We start from the raw sequence: 16150 nt of genomic DNA on the forward strand, positions 1-16150 counted from the left end.
AACCATCCTCCGTGGCCACTCCCCGACAGGCCAGATCTTCTACGACAGCCACACTTTCTCAGGTTCCACGACAACCCACAGTCTCTACGCCTTCACGCCTGGAGACTATCGAGCGCCTCTGAGGAAGGAAGGATATTCGTCAGGAACGGCTAAGAGGATGTCGCGATACCTGAGAAGGTCGTCGGCAGCGGTTCTACCAAGCGAAATGGGGCCTCTTTCACGAAGTGGTGAGCTTCGAAGCGCATAAAACCCCCTCAAAGTCTCAGTCCCAGATATCGCAGACTTTCTAGTATATCTCAGAGACGAGATAGGGATGTCAATCCCAGCTATAAAAGGAGTACGAGCAGCCTTGGGTCAAGTCTTCCTTCTGAAGGGCATCGACCTGGGCTCTTCTAGACACATCTCTATGCTTGTCAGGAGTTTTGAACAGTCCTGCCCCCCTCAAACTGTTAGGGTGCCTCAGTGGGACTTAGCTAGGGTCCTGAAGATGTTAAGTAACCCCCGTTCGAACCAATGAAGGATATTGTAGACAGGGATCTCACTCTCAAGACAGTCTTTTTGTTGGCCTTGGCCTCTGCGAAAAGGGTAGGTGAGATCCATGGGCTGTCTTATGGCGTCTCATTCGAAGGGGTGGAAAGAGATCTCTTTCAAGTTCGTCCCTTCGTTCGTGGCGAAAACCCAGAACCCAGCAGTCTGGGATCCTAAATTCGAGGGTTTCTCTCTGCCAGCTATTCCTAGGACTGGGAATCTGAGGATTTGAGGTTATGCCCTGTCCGTGCCATTAGAAAATACCTTGAGAGGACTGCACATCTCCGGCCATGCATCAAGAGCCTTTTCGTCTCCACAGGTGTTACAAAGAAGCAGGTATCGAAGAATACCATATTCTTTTGGTTGAGACAAGTTATTGCCAGGGCCTACAAGGAGGAGGGACTAGCCTTGCCAGGGTACTCCCAAGCCCCATGACATCAGAGGTCTGAGCACTTCCTTAGCCTTTGAGAAGAACATGGCAGTGGGCCCAGATCCTTCAAGCGGGCACCTGGTCGAACCAGTCCGACCTTTACTGCCCATTACCTCAAGGATTACTCAAGAAGGTCCTTAGACGGGTTCTCCATTAGGACAGTCATCTCCGCGCTCCAAGTGATTTAACGGTAAAGCCCCAGGCACAATCGTGGATAGCAAACCAGGAAACACAGGTTCGTTCCTTTTCACCCTAATCCCCGTTTCCTATCCCTATCGGAGATAACCACACTTATGTAACCAATGAAGAACACGTCTCTGCAACTTTGTTACTGGACTCAACATCAGAAGATTTTTCAAAGGGTGAGTACTTAGACACTAATGTGAGCTCTTTGTGTAGTTTACCCTACCGTCCGTTTCCCAGTTTGTTTTTTAGAACCTAGTTCATATCTAGGCTTCTTGGCATCCGCTTTGCTGGGTCTGAAGGTCAGGAAGCCAATCCCACCTCCTAAAGTGTAAGTCTCCTAAGAAAGTAGTTCGAGGTAAGTATTTGTGTTGGAACAAATAAAAAATTTTAAGTAATTTTTATGTTTCCTAACATACTTACCGAGAACTACTTTCGGGTAATGGCCCTCCCTACCTTCCCTGAGTGCCTTTCTGCCCTTGCAGGGACTTTTTGCAACATCCGAGGAATTTACTGACTAACGGGACCCAAGCGGACCTCGACCTAGCTCAAGGCTACCCTCGGGGCACGTTCTCTCACTCCCGGGTTAGCCCTCCATAGAAAACGGGTGTAGGGATACTACACAAAACTCTGGTCGGTAGAGAGGAGATTACAGGTAACTCCTAAGAAAGTAGTTCTCGGTAAGTATGTTAGGAAAAATAAAAATTACTTAAAATTTTTGATTTTCTTAGTGGTAATTAAATACGAAACGAAAAAATTATGCCGAGTCTACATCCATTTCAATCGTAGCTAAAAATACGGCATCAGCTTTCATCAGCAAACCACTATTTTTTGGGAAACATCATTTTATTCTAGAAAATTGCTACTCTTTAAATAGTTAATTGCACATTAAGAAAGCGTGTACTTTTGTTTTTAAATTTCGGGTGTGTTTTAAAAATAGAGTATTGTTGACTTCTTTTTGTTTTACTTTTGGCTGTGATCAGATCAGCTGACGTCTAGCTGCCGCTCTTGAGAGCGTACGAATACACTAACAAAGTATCTTTTATACCATTTCTTAACTTATTCAAACCGTCTAAACAGTTGATATTACATAAGCACCAATGTGTTATAACCTATCAAATTCTTTTGTTTATTACATTTAAAACAACACTCACTCTCTCTCTCTCTCTCTCTCTCTCTCTCTCTCTCTCTCTCTCTCTCTCTCTCTCTCTCTCTCTCTCTCTCTAACAAATGATATCTTTGTTGCTCCTCAAAGTTTCATTTATATTGAAAATCAATCATGATTCAATTTTCCTTACTTTCTCCAATCTCGCACCATCTATCACATCGAACGTTATAGCGGTAACTTAATTGTTCGACAACTTTAAAAATCGGGCTAGTACTTGCTTCTTCTCATACTTTTTATTTTAGATGGTTTCATAATTGAGGGGGGTACAAGTTGACTTGACTTATAACTGAAGTTAGGAAAAGTATTTTGGATATGGAATGGACAATCATCTTTAGTAACAGTTTAGAATTATTGTAAATTATCATTCTGTCATTAGCGGCAGTTTGTTATTGATGATTAAACCCGCCCCCCCCCCCAAAAAAAAAAAATAGTTTTCCTATTTTGCTATGTATGTAGGATTTTATATAGATACGGTAAATAATATTTGTAATAACATATTTACTTAAAGCTTTTAATATCATTATTTATCACTTACATCATGCACGTTTAATGCCTTCGTTTGTTTATTATGATGGAAGGTTTCCATTATAGGCGGCGTCATAAAGAAAAACATTATATAAATGGCATTCATTTGATTTATTTGGAAGTCCTAAGAAAAATTAAGTAGAACATTGGTAATAACAAAATCAACATAAAGTCAATACAATCGGGAGTGGCGCTAATTTCAAAATTTAAACTTGCGATGAAATCTACGGATGTTTACGAACATGTTTGGACCTGCGCTTGGAACTCATCATGCTGCATGGCTTGCAGCTCCTTGAGTTCCTCGGTGGTGAGCTCTTCGTGATGCTCATCGACGAGTTCGGTGATGTCATCTTCATCCACCTCCAGACCCATGGACTTGCCAAGGGATACAATCTCTTCGACGTCTTCCTCGGCGGCAAGCACAGGTTCATTCTCGGGGCCAAAACCTTCGAAATCTGTGGGAGCAACAGCATCAGGCCAAAGCTTCTTCTAAGCTGAATTCAGGGTCCGACGAGTTACTCCCTCCCAAGCCTGATCAATGATCTTTAAGCAGTGCACGATATTAAAGTGGCTCCTCCAAATTTCACGCAAAGTGAAGTTGGTGCTTTGCGTGACATTAAAGCACTGCTTAAATAACGGATTTTGAGCGAAGTGAAAAATCTATTTTTGGGTGAGATAGCCATGGCGTCCTGATGGAAGGTTCCTTTTTGGTAGCTTCCTTGGGTATATCACTACTAAATATTCCCAGAGAATTTAACCACAGGTTATCACAGAATTCTAACTTCTGGAGCGAGTATCCTAAAGGTTTCCCTTTTAAGACATCGTATATCAACAGGGGACGCATGTATTAACGCGCCACATAGCTATCTACACCCCAAACAGAGTTAACACTTCGGTGTGTAGGGGCGGAGAATAGCTGGGAGCCGTTCCACAGCTAATCTCGTTCGTGGCTACTTTTGGTACTCGAGACGTAAACAATCGGGCGCCATTGCTAAATGACGTCACGTCCGTCGTCATCCTGAAGCCAGTTGCTTGCCGATCGCCATGATACAGCAGAGCAGGGTGGGACCTAAAAAACTGGACGAAGTAGCAGGGAGGGTCCATCAGGACACCATGGCTATCTCACCCAAAAATAGATTTTTCGCTTCGCTCAAAATCCGTTTTTTGGGCTCAAGCCATGGCGTCCTGATGGAAGAATACCAGAGAATCAATGTATCGTGGTAGATTTTCCCCTATTGAGTAAGTGCCAAGGGCTTTGAACAGGGTAGCATAGTAATCTTAATAAAAGAACCGTAGGGAAGAGACCTTCCTGCCCCCCTGGCAGTGAAGTTCCCACGGGCCATGCCGAGATCAAAGCGGGTATCGAAGCGCTATTCACCCTGCTAGAAGAACCTGAAGAACTTGGAGACAAGACTGAATGGTTGGCATTCATATAGGAACATTCTCAAAGGCAGACGAGTGGTGGTTAGGCACTGTATGTAGAGGAGAATTGTCTCGTCTCCAAGGTATGAAGAGTAAGTATTCGTATTGGAATATTACATTGCATAGGTGAATATATAATAAGGGTTGAGACCTTAGTATCTTCATTAACCATAAGAGGAAGGGGATAATAAAACTATGACAGACATGTATTTCATAGGATAAGTAGGAGCGGATTGAGACGCACAAGTAATAAAATAAGAATTTTATTTCACAATTGCAGAAAATTTAAATGAATTGCAATAATATGTAAAGTTAATTTAATACAAATTATAATGTACATAGTAATAAAGACTTGCTCTTGAATCTGAAAGGGAATTTCAAATTTATTAGTAGGCACTCGTTCTCGAGGAACGTCAGTCTTTAATTAAAACACATCATGCTCTAGGCATGCGGCACTCGTGTGACGACTATGACATTTCACCTGGGATAAGAACAGTTTTAAGAAAGCACTAAGTGTTTTCGACATCACTACGTATCGCTCGAGGGTCAACATAGGCACCCGAAGAGTTAGAGTCCCAAGTAACTCGCTGTTCTATACAGAGTTAGGTGCAGGTTTCATAACACTACCTGCGGCTACCACAAAATGTTTGACTTCGTGCACTTGTTTCGCATAATGTTTGAAGAAAACACGCGAGGACTTCCAGCCTGTGAAACTTTTAAGGCTTTCGAAGTCCATACTCTGAAAGAAATTCAGAGACGATGCAACTTTTCTAGGATCGTGACCGGCGGGTGTACTGTCACGATCCGCTCTGCGAATGAAGTAGGTGATTTTCGCTCTTAGTTGTTTCAGTGACAGGTCGCTGCCCGATGTTTCTCCTTTGAAGAGTTGGCCTCCACCAAAGTCCGAAGTTCTGCGAAGATAGACCTTGAGGCTCTCTACTGGGCATAGAGAGGCATCTTCCTTCAGGGGGCATATTCTCCAAGGGCCCCATCTTTTGGTGGGTAATTCGTTTTTGGCGAGAAACGTCGGATCCGGGAAGAGGGTAAGGTCTCCTGAATCAGTAAACAGGATATGACCCTCTTCTCTTGATAATGCCACTATTTCGCTGACTCGGGCTCCTGAAGCAAGAGCAAAGAGAAATATAACTTTCTGAGTCAGATCCTTGAGAGGGCATGAATCATTATCCAAGTTGGAGGCGAAATGGAGCACCTTGTCCAATGACCAGGAGATCGGTTTCGGTGGGGGTGCTGGGCGTAGACGAGCGCATGCTTTCGCCAGTTTATTGAAGATGTCGCTGGACAGATCAATTTGGAAGGCATACAACAGTGGTCTAGTCAAGGCCGATTTGCAAGTAGAAATCGTATTGGCTGCCAAGCCCTGTCCATGAAGGTGAATAAAGAAGGACATGCAAAAATCAATGGTGATTTCCGTAGGATTTTTTGCCTTGACGAATGAGACCCATTTTCTCCAAGATGATTCGTATTGCCATCTTGTGGATTCCTTCTTGTATTCCTCGAGGAAGTCTAGACTTTTCTTCGAGATCCCAAACCTCTTCTTCGCGGCTAGGGAGAGAAAATCATGAGATGAAGGTCCTTGATTTTCGATGATGAAGCGAAGACAGTCGACTTCTGTACTTGCTGGGAGAGAGCTGGGCCCGGGAGAGGGATCAGCATGGGCTGCAGCTCCAGAACCAGGGAGTACCAGTTGGTCCGGGGCCACTTGGGAGCCACTAGGGCCGCTGTCCCTTTGAAGGTTCTCAGTTTGGAGAGGACTTTCAGCAGAAGGTTGGTGGGAGGGAACAGGTAGATCTTGGACCATCTGTTCCAGTCCAGGGACATGGCGTCCACTGCCTCTGCCTTGGGGTCCTCGTACGGGGCCACATATCGAGGAAGTTGATTGTTGTCGCTCGTTGCGAAGAGATCAATCTGAAGTTCCGGGACTTGGTGAGAGATGAAGGAGAATGATCTTGCGTCTAGAGACCATTCCGACTCTATCGGGCTTGTCCGAGATAGAGCGCCCGCCGTCACGTTGCGGAATCCTTGTAGGTGAACTGCAGATAGGTGCCACTTCTTCCTCTCTGCCAGACGGAAGATTGTTAGAAGCACCTGATTTATCTGGGGCGATCTTGAGCCTTGGCGATTGAGACATCGAACTACCACCGAGTTGTCTAGGGTTAGACGAATATGGATCGAGGGAGGTGGGGAGAGTTTCTTCAGTGTTAGAAGGACCGCCATGGCCTCCAAGATGTTGATGTGAAACGTCTTGAATAGTGGAGACCACGTGCCTTGAGCCTGTTTTTGGTGGGAGTGACCTCCCCAACCCTCCAGCGAAGCGTCCGTGTGGATGTTGAGTGATGGAGGTGGGTGTTGAAGAGGGATGGACCTTTTCAGGGCCTTTGCTTCCGACCACGGCTTGAGGAGAAGTCAAAGTCTGTTTGGGAGCCGTCTCTTGAGGTCTCTTCGAGCGATGGATGCAGAACGTCTCCAGACTCCCGCGGCATCCTTTAGCTGTGCACGAAGCCCCGGGTTTGTCACTGAGGCGAACTGTAGAGAGCCTAGAACTCGTTCCTGCTGGCGTCTTGAGATCCGCTTGGATTTCAGTAGTCGCTTGACAGACCCTGCTATTTCCTTCCTTTTCTTCTGGGGGATGGAAAGGCGGTGTGACTGAAGGTTCCACTGGATTCCTAACCATTGGAACTTCTGAGCTGGAGAGAGGCGAGATTTCTTCGCGTTTATCTTGAATCCCAGGTGTTCTAGGTACTGGGTGACTTTGCTGCAGGATTTTAAACAATCCTCGGGCGATGGAGCCCAGACTAGCCAATCGTCGAGGTAGGCCATCACCTGGACGTCTCGGAGGCGGAGCTATTGTACTATGGCGTCCGCCAACTTTGTGAAGATCCGAGGGGCCACGTTGAGGCCGAAGGGCATGGCCCTGAAGGCGTAGCTTTTCCTTTGGAGTCGAAATCCTAGGTAGGAGGAAGCGTGATGGTTCATTGGAACGTGCCAGTAGGCATCCGCCAGGTCTATGGAGACCATGTAAGAACCTCGAGGCAGAAGGGTCCTTATCTGTTGAAGAGTCAGCATCTTGAACTTGTCGTTCGCTATGAACTTGTTGAGGGGGATAAGTCCAGAATGACTCTGAGTTTGTCGGAGTCTTTCTTGGGGACGCAAAACAGTCTCCCTTGGAACCTGGTGGACTTTACCCTCCTTATCACCTTCTTGTTCAAGAGATCTAGGACATATTCTTCCAGAAGGGGGTTGATCGTTGGAAGAATTGCTGGAAGGTTGGGGGTGGTTGAGTCCAATTCCAGCCTAGACCTTTAGACCTTTCTTGACGATGCTGTGTGCCCAGGGATCGAAGGTCCAACGATCCTGGAATTGGCGGAGTCTTCCTCCCACCGGAAGCACTTCATTGCTTCTGGTGTCCCGAGGGCTTACTGCCTCGGCCGCTAGCTCCCCTTCCTCCTCTGCCTCTGGAGAGACGGCGAGATGCGTCTCTGCTTGCACCCCTGTTTGAGCCTCTACCTTTGGGACGAAAGGTAGTTGTCCGTTGTTCAAAGGCAGGGGTGAAAACCGGTGACTGGGACAAAACCGGTTGGGTGACCAACTGAAAGGTCTGTTGTGGCTGAGCAGCCACTTGGGGAGTAGCGGGTCCCGGAAACTGTCGTCGCTGTTGACGTTGCTGGGGATTTTGCTTGGAGGATTTCCTCTTAGGTTGAGGGCCATCGTCCTGAGAGGATTTCCTCTTTTTTGACATGCCCCACTTGTTGAGAAGGTTCCTATTCTCAGTGGCAGCCTTGTCAGTGATCTCTTTCACAAGATTGGAGGGGAAGAGGTGTTTACCCCAGATGTTGGAGGAAATCAGCCTCCGGGGTTCGTGTTTCACAGTGACACTTGAGAACACGAATTCTCGACAGGCTCTCCGAGCCTTCATGAAGTGGTACAAGTCCTTCACCAGAGTCGCCATGTGCGATTTGGCGAGTACCATGTAGTGGTCGGGGGCTCTGGTGTCACCAGCCATGACATCAAGTTGTACCTGGAGGGACATGGATGCTGCGAGCCTTTCCTTCGTGTCTTGTTCCCGACGAAGGAGATGGTCATTGAGTTTCGGGAGGTCCTCGTTAAACTGACGTCCGGCTACGTCAGGATCTAACTTTCCCACCACGAAGGTATGCTGGATATCCTTCCAGTGTCGAGCGTCGGGGGGAGTTACCATGGAGAAGGGTCTGCACTCCTCCAGTGCAGGGCAGGGTTTCCCTTCTTCCACAGCCTTGTGGCACGCAGCGAAGGCCTTTTCCGTGAAGGGAAGGACTGCGTTGTCGGGTGCGACGTAAGTAGGGTGCTTCTTGCTCAGGGCCGGAAGCTTAGAGCAGGTAAACCCCTACTTTTGAACGCGGTGGCTAGCGTAGCCTGAGCCTTCGAGAGATCGAACACTATCACCTCCTTGGGTTCGGTCTCTTCTTTAGAGGCAGGTTCAGAACGAAGCCGGACGTAACAGTCCGGGTAAGCCTCAAAGTTCGGGAAGAACTCCACTTCTTCCAGGGGGACCGTGCCGATCTTATCGCTGACAAAAATCCTGCCGGTCGCGATAACCATATGCTCGGCATACCTCCAGGGGTTGGCATGTGAGCATGCAGGGAGGTCCTTAACCGAGATCTTCTTCGGTTCTTTGGACCCTCTCATGGACCTGATGAACTCGTGAGTCACTTGAAGTTTCTCTTCCATAAGGGCTTCTATCATACGGAACATCTTTTGGGCGGATGGGATGGGATCCGGGGTAGCGGAGGTAGACGGGAGAGACACTTCCGTCGGTGTAGGAGTAGGGGCGGGGATGGAAGGCGGAGCGACCTCCTGCTCCGACTCGGTGTATTCCACCTGGTCCTCTTCATCTTCCGCGCCTTGGGCCATGAGGGTCTTCTCCGTGTCCTCCGAAATATCCGACATATGTTCATCGTTTTCGGAATCCAGGCGACACTCGTGCATGGACTGGGCCATGACTACGTCGGGTTCCACCGTGATCTGGACGGTGGGGATCTGATCTTTGGGGACCACAGAATCAGGGGAGGCCTTTGGGAACAATAAGGCCCTCATATCTTCAGTGGCAAGGTACGGTCCAGTGGCGTTCTTCTGGAAGCCACGCACCCACTTGCGTAGCTTATCCCGAGAAGCGTCCCTGATCTCCGCTGAGGGAGGGTTATGAAATTCATCGACCAGGCGATCCTGGCAGACCGTACAGTTCTGCGGGTCCCAGAACTTCAGATCCCCTTTCTTGTTGGCACAAGGGGCGTGGGTCCTACACGCCGTATGCCCATAGAAGTGCGGGCGCTTCACTGCACAGAAGCCGTGGTCACACTTCATCTGCTCCTCCTGTAAAAGAAAGAGAACATGAGTATGGGGGGGTCATAAGAATGACTCTTAAACTAAAGTTAAATATTAATTATTAATTTTAACTTTACAATAGGTGTGATGCACAGAGGATGGGCAGAGAGATAGGTACATACTCCGTGTATCTCGCCCGGCTGGTTACCGTAACCTTCATCCATGGACAATCCGTTGTGACCGAAGGCACAGGATAGAATTCAACATAGAATGCCCGTAGGGCAGTGGGAATTCTATTGGAAATTGTCAAGGATATAAGGCTAGGACTGAGGCCACTCAGATTCTAGAATTGGGAACTAGAAGATCCCATAGGGTAACGGTTTCCGGCAACCAGCCGTGCTAAGATACACACAGCATGCTGGAAATCTGTGATATGCTAGAAGACAGCATGGTTACTAATGGAACGGTAATAAAATACCGATCCATTTACGTAAACAAGTCATCTGGTTGCAGTGTAGGGCTATCAACATCAGATGATAGCTAGTAGAAGGGGGTGCAAGTCGTCTTGACGCCTCCGGAAGGTTCCGGCAGACCGCCGGCACGCCGGAGGCCGCTCCAGCAGAGTTTCTGGCATTAGGGAAGACAATATAGAAGTCAAGAGCAATACCAGGGTGGCGGCCGCCGGCACCGCGGCGGCACGCCGGCAGGGAGCGGCGGCTCCGGCAGCCGTAGGTAGCCGGCTTGGTGACAGGGACAAGGGTGGTAATAGCAGAACCGGACTACCGGCAGCGGATGCCAGCACTCCGGGGGCCGGCCGGTGGACGGACGACCAAAGCTATGAGGAAGGAGGGGAGGCCATCGGCTGGAAGCCGGCGGCAGGCGGCAGTCCCCCGGCACACGGAGGACTGGCGGCCCAGAGGGTAAGGGATAAGTCACCAAGGTAGGAGGTGGGTATCGCCGACAGTGGAGGCGGCAAGGGACCGGCACCAGGATAGTGAAAGAGACAGAAGGAGGGATGTAGGGGTCCGGCCACGGACCCCAAGACATCCCACCTGAGTGGGTGTACCCATGATAGAGACTAGCCCTATCACCCAGAAGCAGGGGCCGCAGAGGACCGGGAGCTAAGGTAGCCCAAGGGAGGGCTAGGGAACACCCAAGAGGGGGGGGAACCCCTGCAGACAGAACGCATCCAGTGGCTAACCCCATAGGACACTATGAAGGGTATTTGTACCAGAGCGGACTGCACATAGGAGCTCAAGGTAGCCCTAACACTCCACCCTAAGGAGGAGTTGTAGGACAGGGGACAGATGTGTATAGACTAACCTAAGTATAGGCTAGGCCATACAAGAGATAGGTGGGGAGGGGAGAAGAGAAGGGTCTTCTGTGGAGGAGGTTCTGTACCAGAGCGGCCACCAAGGAAGGGAGGACACTCCCTAGCCTAAGGTAAGGAAGCCTGTCTGAAAACGGTGCATGGGTATCGTTTCAGCAAGGTACACAACTAACCCCTCCAAAACCTAACCTAGAGCAGGGATGTTACATCCTGAACTAGGAAGGATGGAAGACGTATCGCTATTGCAGGGATGGTCGGAGACCTAACCCCAGCAATAGAGGAAGGACTAGTCGTTCCTCATTCTCGGACGCAACCCTAAGGGGGAATCATTCCCTTAGGGAGGACAGAGAAGCGATATAATACTCTGATATGAGCTTGATCCCCTTACGTGGTAGGGGGAGCAAGGCTACACAGAGGGGATGCCCTAAGGCAGGGGATGAAGGAAGCATATAGGGGTCCTACATGTAGGTTAGGATAGAAAGACACACTATCTAACCTGTCCCTTATATGGTCCCTGAAGGCGAAAACACTTGCATCACAGTCAAAAGTATTGTAAAATAATGCCACTATCTTCATAATTAACCTAGGATCACTGATAAATATCATGTATGAACACTGATATAGGCGCTCTGGCCTTGGGGCTATAGTAGCCAACTGGTATGGGGTCAGTCGATGACCGATAAAAATGCGTCAAAACACGATATAAAAGTTCCTAGCTATGAAGACTAAATAACTAATAGTATCGATTAGTTAAAGAGGCCGGAAAAAAACGCTGTTGAGGCTAACTGAATAAGGCATGCAAACAACAGCGACGCCATAAAATGGCGGGTCCAGTCGAGGCACAGCTCTGCCACAAAACATCAAATATCTCGAAAAGTAAAATTTACTTTACGGTCAGAGCTTATTTAAACAATACTGGAACCTTGTACTCAACTTTCCAGAAGAAGGCGAGGCCGAAGGAAGCGACATGACGAAGATGCAGGTTGATGAAAAAGCGTAAGGGAAAATCCGTCTTAGCAAGGCAAGCTACTAGCAGAAGGATGACGACGGACGTGACGTCATTTAGCAATGGCGCCCGTTTGTTTACGTCTCGAGTACCAAAAGTAGCCACGAACGAGATTAGCTGTGGAACGGCTCCCAGCTATTCTCCGCCCCTACACACCGAAGTGTTAACTCTGTTTGGGGTGTAGATAGCTATGTGGCGCGTTAATACATGCGTCCCCTGTTGATATACGATGTCTTAAAAGGGAAACCTTTAGGATACTCGCTCCAGAAGTTAGAATTCTGTGATAACCTGTGGTTAAATTCTCTGGGAATATTTAGTAGTGATATACCCAAGGAAGCTACCAAAAAGGAACCTTCCATCAGGACGCCATGGCTTGAGCCCAAAAAAGTGCATGGTGTAGAGCTTTTTGAAATTAGAGATGACTTGCTGGTCCATGGGCTGGAGGATAGGGGTGGTATTCGGTGGAAGATACAACACCTTGATGAATTTGTATTCGTCGATGATATCATCTTCGAGTCCGGGGGGGTGAGCGGATGCATTGTCCAAACAAAGGAAGCACTTCAAAGGCAAATTCCTCTCTTGAAGATACTTCTTGACAGCAGGGCCAAAAACTACGTTTACCCATTCCACTAAGATATGCCTAGTAACCCAAGCCTTAGAATTAGAACGCCATAGAACATGTAGCCGGTCTTTATTAATTCTATGTGCTTTAAATGCCCTAGGGTTTTCGGAATGGTAAACCAATAACGGCTTTATTTTGCAGTCCCCGCTGGCGTTGGCACAAAGCGCAAGAGTCAACCGATCCTTCATTGGCTTATGTCCAGGCATTTTCTTCTCTTCGGCGGTAATGTACGTTCGACTAGGCATCTTTTTCCAAAACAGACCGGTTTCATCACAGTTGAACTCCTGCTGCTCTACGTAACCTTCCTCCGCCACGATGATTTCGAACTTTTTAACAAAGTCTTTAGCAGCCTTGGTGTCCAAACTCGAAGCTTCTCCATGACGGAACAACTGAATGAATCCCAGTCCGTTTCCTAAATTTCTCGAACCAACCTCGAGACGCCTTGAATTCCTCCGTCGTGGATCGGCTGAACTCTCCCCCGCGTCACCCCGAGAGCGCGCCGCCTTCAAGTCACTGTAGATAGCGCTGGCCTTCTCACAAATGATCGTTTCCGTGATCGTATCGCCAACAATCTCCTTGTCTTTGATCCATAATAACAAAAGTCGTTCCATCTCTTCAAGGGTAGGGCTACGACGTTTGGAAATAATCGTGATTCCCTTCGAAGGTTTCACTGCTTTAATGGCTGACTTCTGTTTTATGATCGTCGAGATCGTAGACATATTCCGGCCATATTGTTTAGCCAGATCGCTAACACGTACACCTCGCTCATGCTTTTCTAGTATTTCTTGCTTTAATTCTAATGAAAGCATAGACTTCCTCTTTTTCTCACCACTACTACTACTACTTCCTGAACCGAAATTAAGCTTTTTAGGACCCATGATTACGGAACACAGAAAACAACACGTGAAAAGGCAAGATAAAAAACTGTTAAAACTGCGCGAATAGAGGACAACCACACGATGTGCACGAGATGAGAGGACTAATCAAGGTGACGTTCAATTGGCGTCCCTCCGATGTGCTGCCGTCTAGCGGCGTCAACAACAAACGACGCTGGACGCTTTCGAGAAAATTCCACGGGTAAGCGTACTGTATTGTTTACTTCGTATGTTGGAGCAACACTTCGTATGTTGAGACAGAAATTTGGTCGAATTTTACTTCGTATGTTGGAAAATTCGTATGTTAGGACAATCGTATGTAGAGGTTCCACTGTAGTTTGGTGATGTACACCTAATTTTCGGGTTCTGGCGTTCGCTTATTTGTTTGTTTGATCTGTGATCACGTGTTTATAACTTAAAAGGTAGGATTAGAAATTTTTCAACCTATTTTAAACCTAACGAAAGCATAATGGCGGGATGTAAACATCTTTTTCCATTGATGACGTCACAGCCGTATGACGTAAGCTAAAAGTCTGACTTGCCTTTTTACAAAGAATGATAAGTGAATACTTCCTTATGAAGTATTAAGTTATAAATTAAGTTAAGAGATTTTATGATTTTAAGAAAATGTTTGTCCTTTTGATAGGTTTTCTTTGGATAATCTTCGATCTGTTTTCAAAGAGTTTATTTATGTTACGCAGTTTTCAGTATCATTATGATATTACGATTTCTCTTTGTCTTGATTTTTATGAATAGTACATTCTTATTACAAACTCAAGTTTTTAAGTTGTACTAGATAAAAGGAACATATTATTCTGCAATTAATTGGTCCTTTCAGTATTTTTCTTTTGTCAAAAATTAAAGGAAGTTACGGTTCAATTAATGTATATACGACGTAGTATTCTTGACAATCGATGTAGCACACGATTCTGTGTATCGTTGTTTACTTGTTGGTTTTTAGAATACTAAAATTGTTCGTATAGTAATTGTAGATGTTCCAATGATTACGGGTGATAATTCGCCTTTTATTTGAACCCCTTAATATAAGGGTTTGTTTTGATTTATTAAGGTAATGTTTTATATTTATATTTTGTTGCATCTATATGGGATTCAGTGACTTTTGCATTCCCATTCAAACCATTGACAGAAAAGTAAGTCTCTCTCTCGGGGGTCATTTTGTTTGAGAGCGTGTATACTTTGGTTTTAAATAATTGTGAAAATATCATTTTACCAAAGAGTAAAATGCAAATTTTTTAGTGCTAAATTAGTGCAGTGAATTTTATTCAATTCATTAGAGGGTGCTTCTGTTCGGACCTGTCGTTATTCTAGCCTTAGACCTCTTTCAAGCTCCCGGACCCAGGGTAGAAGTTAAGTCAAACGGCGAAAGGAATCGAGAGGCGTAGCCTGGCGTTTACCATCTTGTAAGACCCAAACAAAAGTCTCCTCGAGCGTTTTTTGACGATCCCCAGAACGTTCACCCTCGCTGTAGATAAAGAGAGGTAAAAGTTTTTTCTAACATTAAGTGAAGACGCGCTTCTGGCGTGAAGCTGAATACAAAATTAGAATCATTCTTCGTGTGTTACGATTCATGCAGCGCGGACGTGGTGCCGCCGCTTCCACCAGATGAGTGTTTGTCTCCCGACAGTGGGGAGCGCTATAGAATCGACGAAGAAGGCGGCTTCGTGTTTGAAAATGCTGCATGTGTCGCCCAAGATTGATCCTAATTGGTCTTTGTTGTTAGGCATGAAACGGCAACTATCTTCGTTTATGCAGCATTATCAGTCTGCCGTTGGCAGTGCGGTTGGGTGTCACGATTCCGGTTTTTGCGCGGTGTCGCACAGGCGACCTACCTATTCCGGTGATGACTCGTTGTCGCACAGGCGGCCTACCACCCGCAATGTTCAACGGTGGGAGAAGGTGGATGCATCGCTTCGATTACCTGCTTCTCAACGCCAACCGATCGCTCATAGCGCCGAGTGTCAGTCTATCCAGGCTCGCCGACGATCACCAGGCAGCACAGCATGCTACCAAGCGACATGACAGACAGGCGGGCCGGAGCGTCAGCGTCAGTGCAGACGCTTCGCTACCTATAACAATAGACTTTGTCTACATGACCATGAACGTCTAGCGTTGGGACATTGTTGCGCCAGGCGCTATATTAAGAAATAAATCTTAACTAGAAAGATATTATATTCTCGTACCAAGGCCTGCTGGGCTAATTCTTGGTTGGGAGAGCTAGAATTAAAACCTCTAAGCATTGAGGTCAGAATTCAGAATCCTAAGGAGTAGACTCCTAGGAATCAAGAGTTCTCTACTTAGGATAGAGTCTTTTATGAGGAAGGGAGTGACTTTCAGAAACTCATGAGAGTTTTTCTGAAGAGTTTCCCTTTTATTTTATACCTGCTGCTCCTTGTTCCGACTTCAGAGTTTTTCGCTAGTTGCGTTGAAGGTGTCTCTATTTATTTTATTATTATGACTAGCCAGGCTACACCCCTTGTTGAGAAAGCAAGATGCTTTAACCCAAAGGGCTCCAATAGGGAAAGATGGCTCAGTAAGTAAATAAGAAAATAAATAAATTACTGTAACATTAAATCGTTCTCAGAAGAGTAACAGTGTAAAGAGACAGTGCTAATAGGTCAGTGCAATAACGCGTCCTCAAGGTAGCATAACAAACCTAACTGTAGAGGTTGGTGCAGCAGCGCCTGCAGGTGCAACAGCAGGAAGTACATTAAGGCCTTTATG

The 16150-nt window shown here is 46.7% G+C and overlaps 1 protein-coding gene across 1 annotated transcript in view; it reads left to right on the forward strand.

Moving 5' to 3' along the window:
• LOC137650070 (uncharacterized) overlaps positions 1-16150 on the forward strand; it is a 640515-nt gene that overhangs the window by 443952 nt on the left and 180413 nt on the right. The gene's annotated exons all lie outside the window — the stretch shown is intronic.

This window comes from Palaemon carinicauda, chromosome 1 (assembly GCF_036898095.1).
Source record: "Palaemon carinicauda isolate YSFRI2023 chromosome 1, ASM3689809v2, whole genome shotgun sequence".
In the NCBI taxonomy this organism is placed as follows: domain Eukaryota; kingdom Metazoa; phylum Arthropoda; class Malacostraca; order Decapoda; family Palaemonidae; genus Palaemon; species Palaemon carinicauda.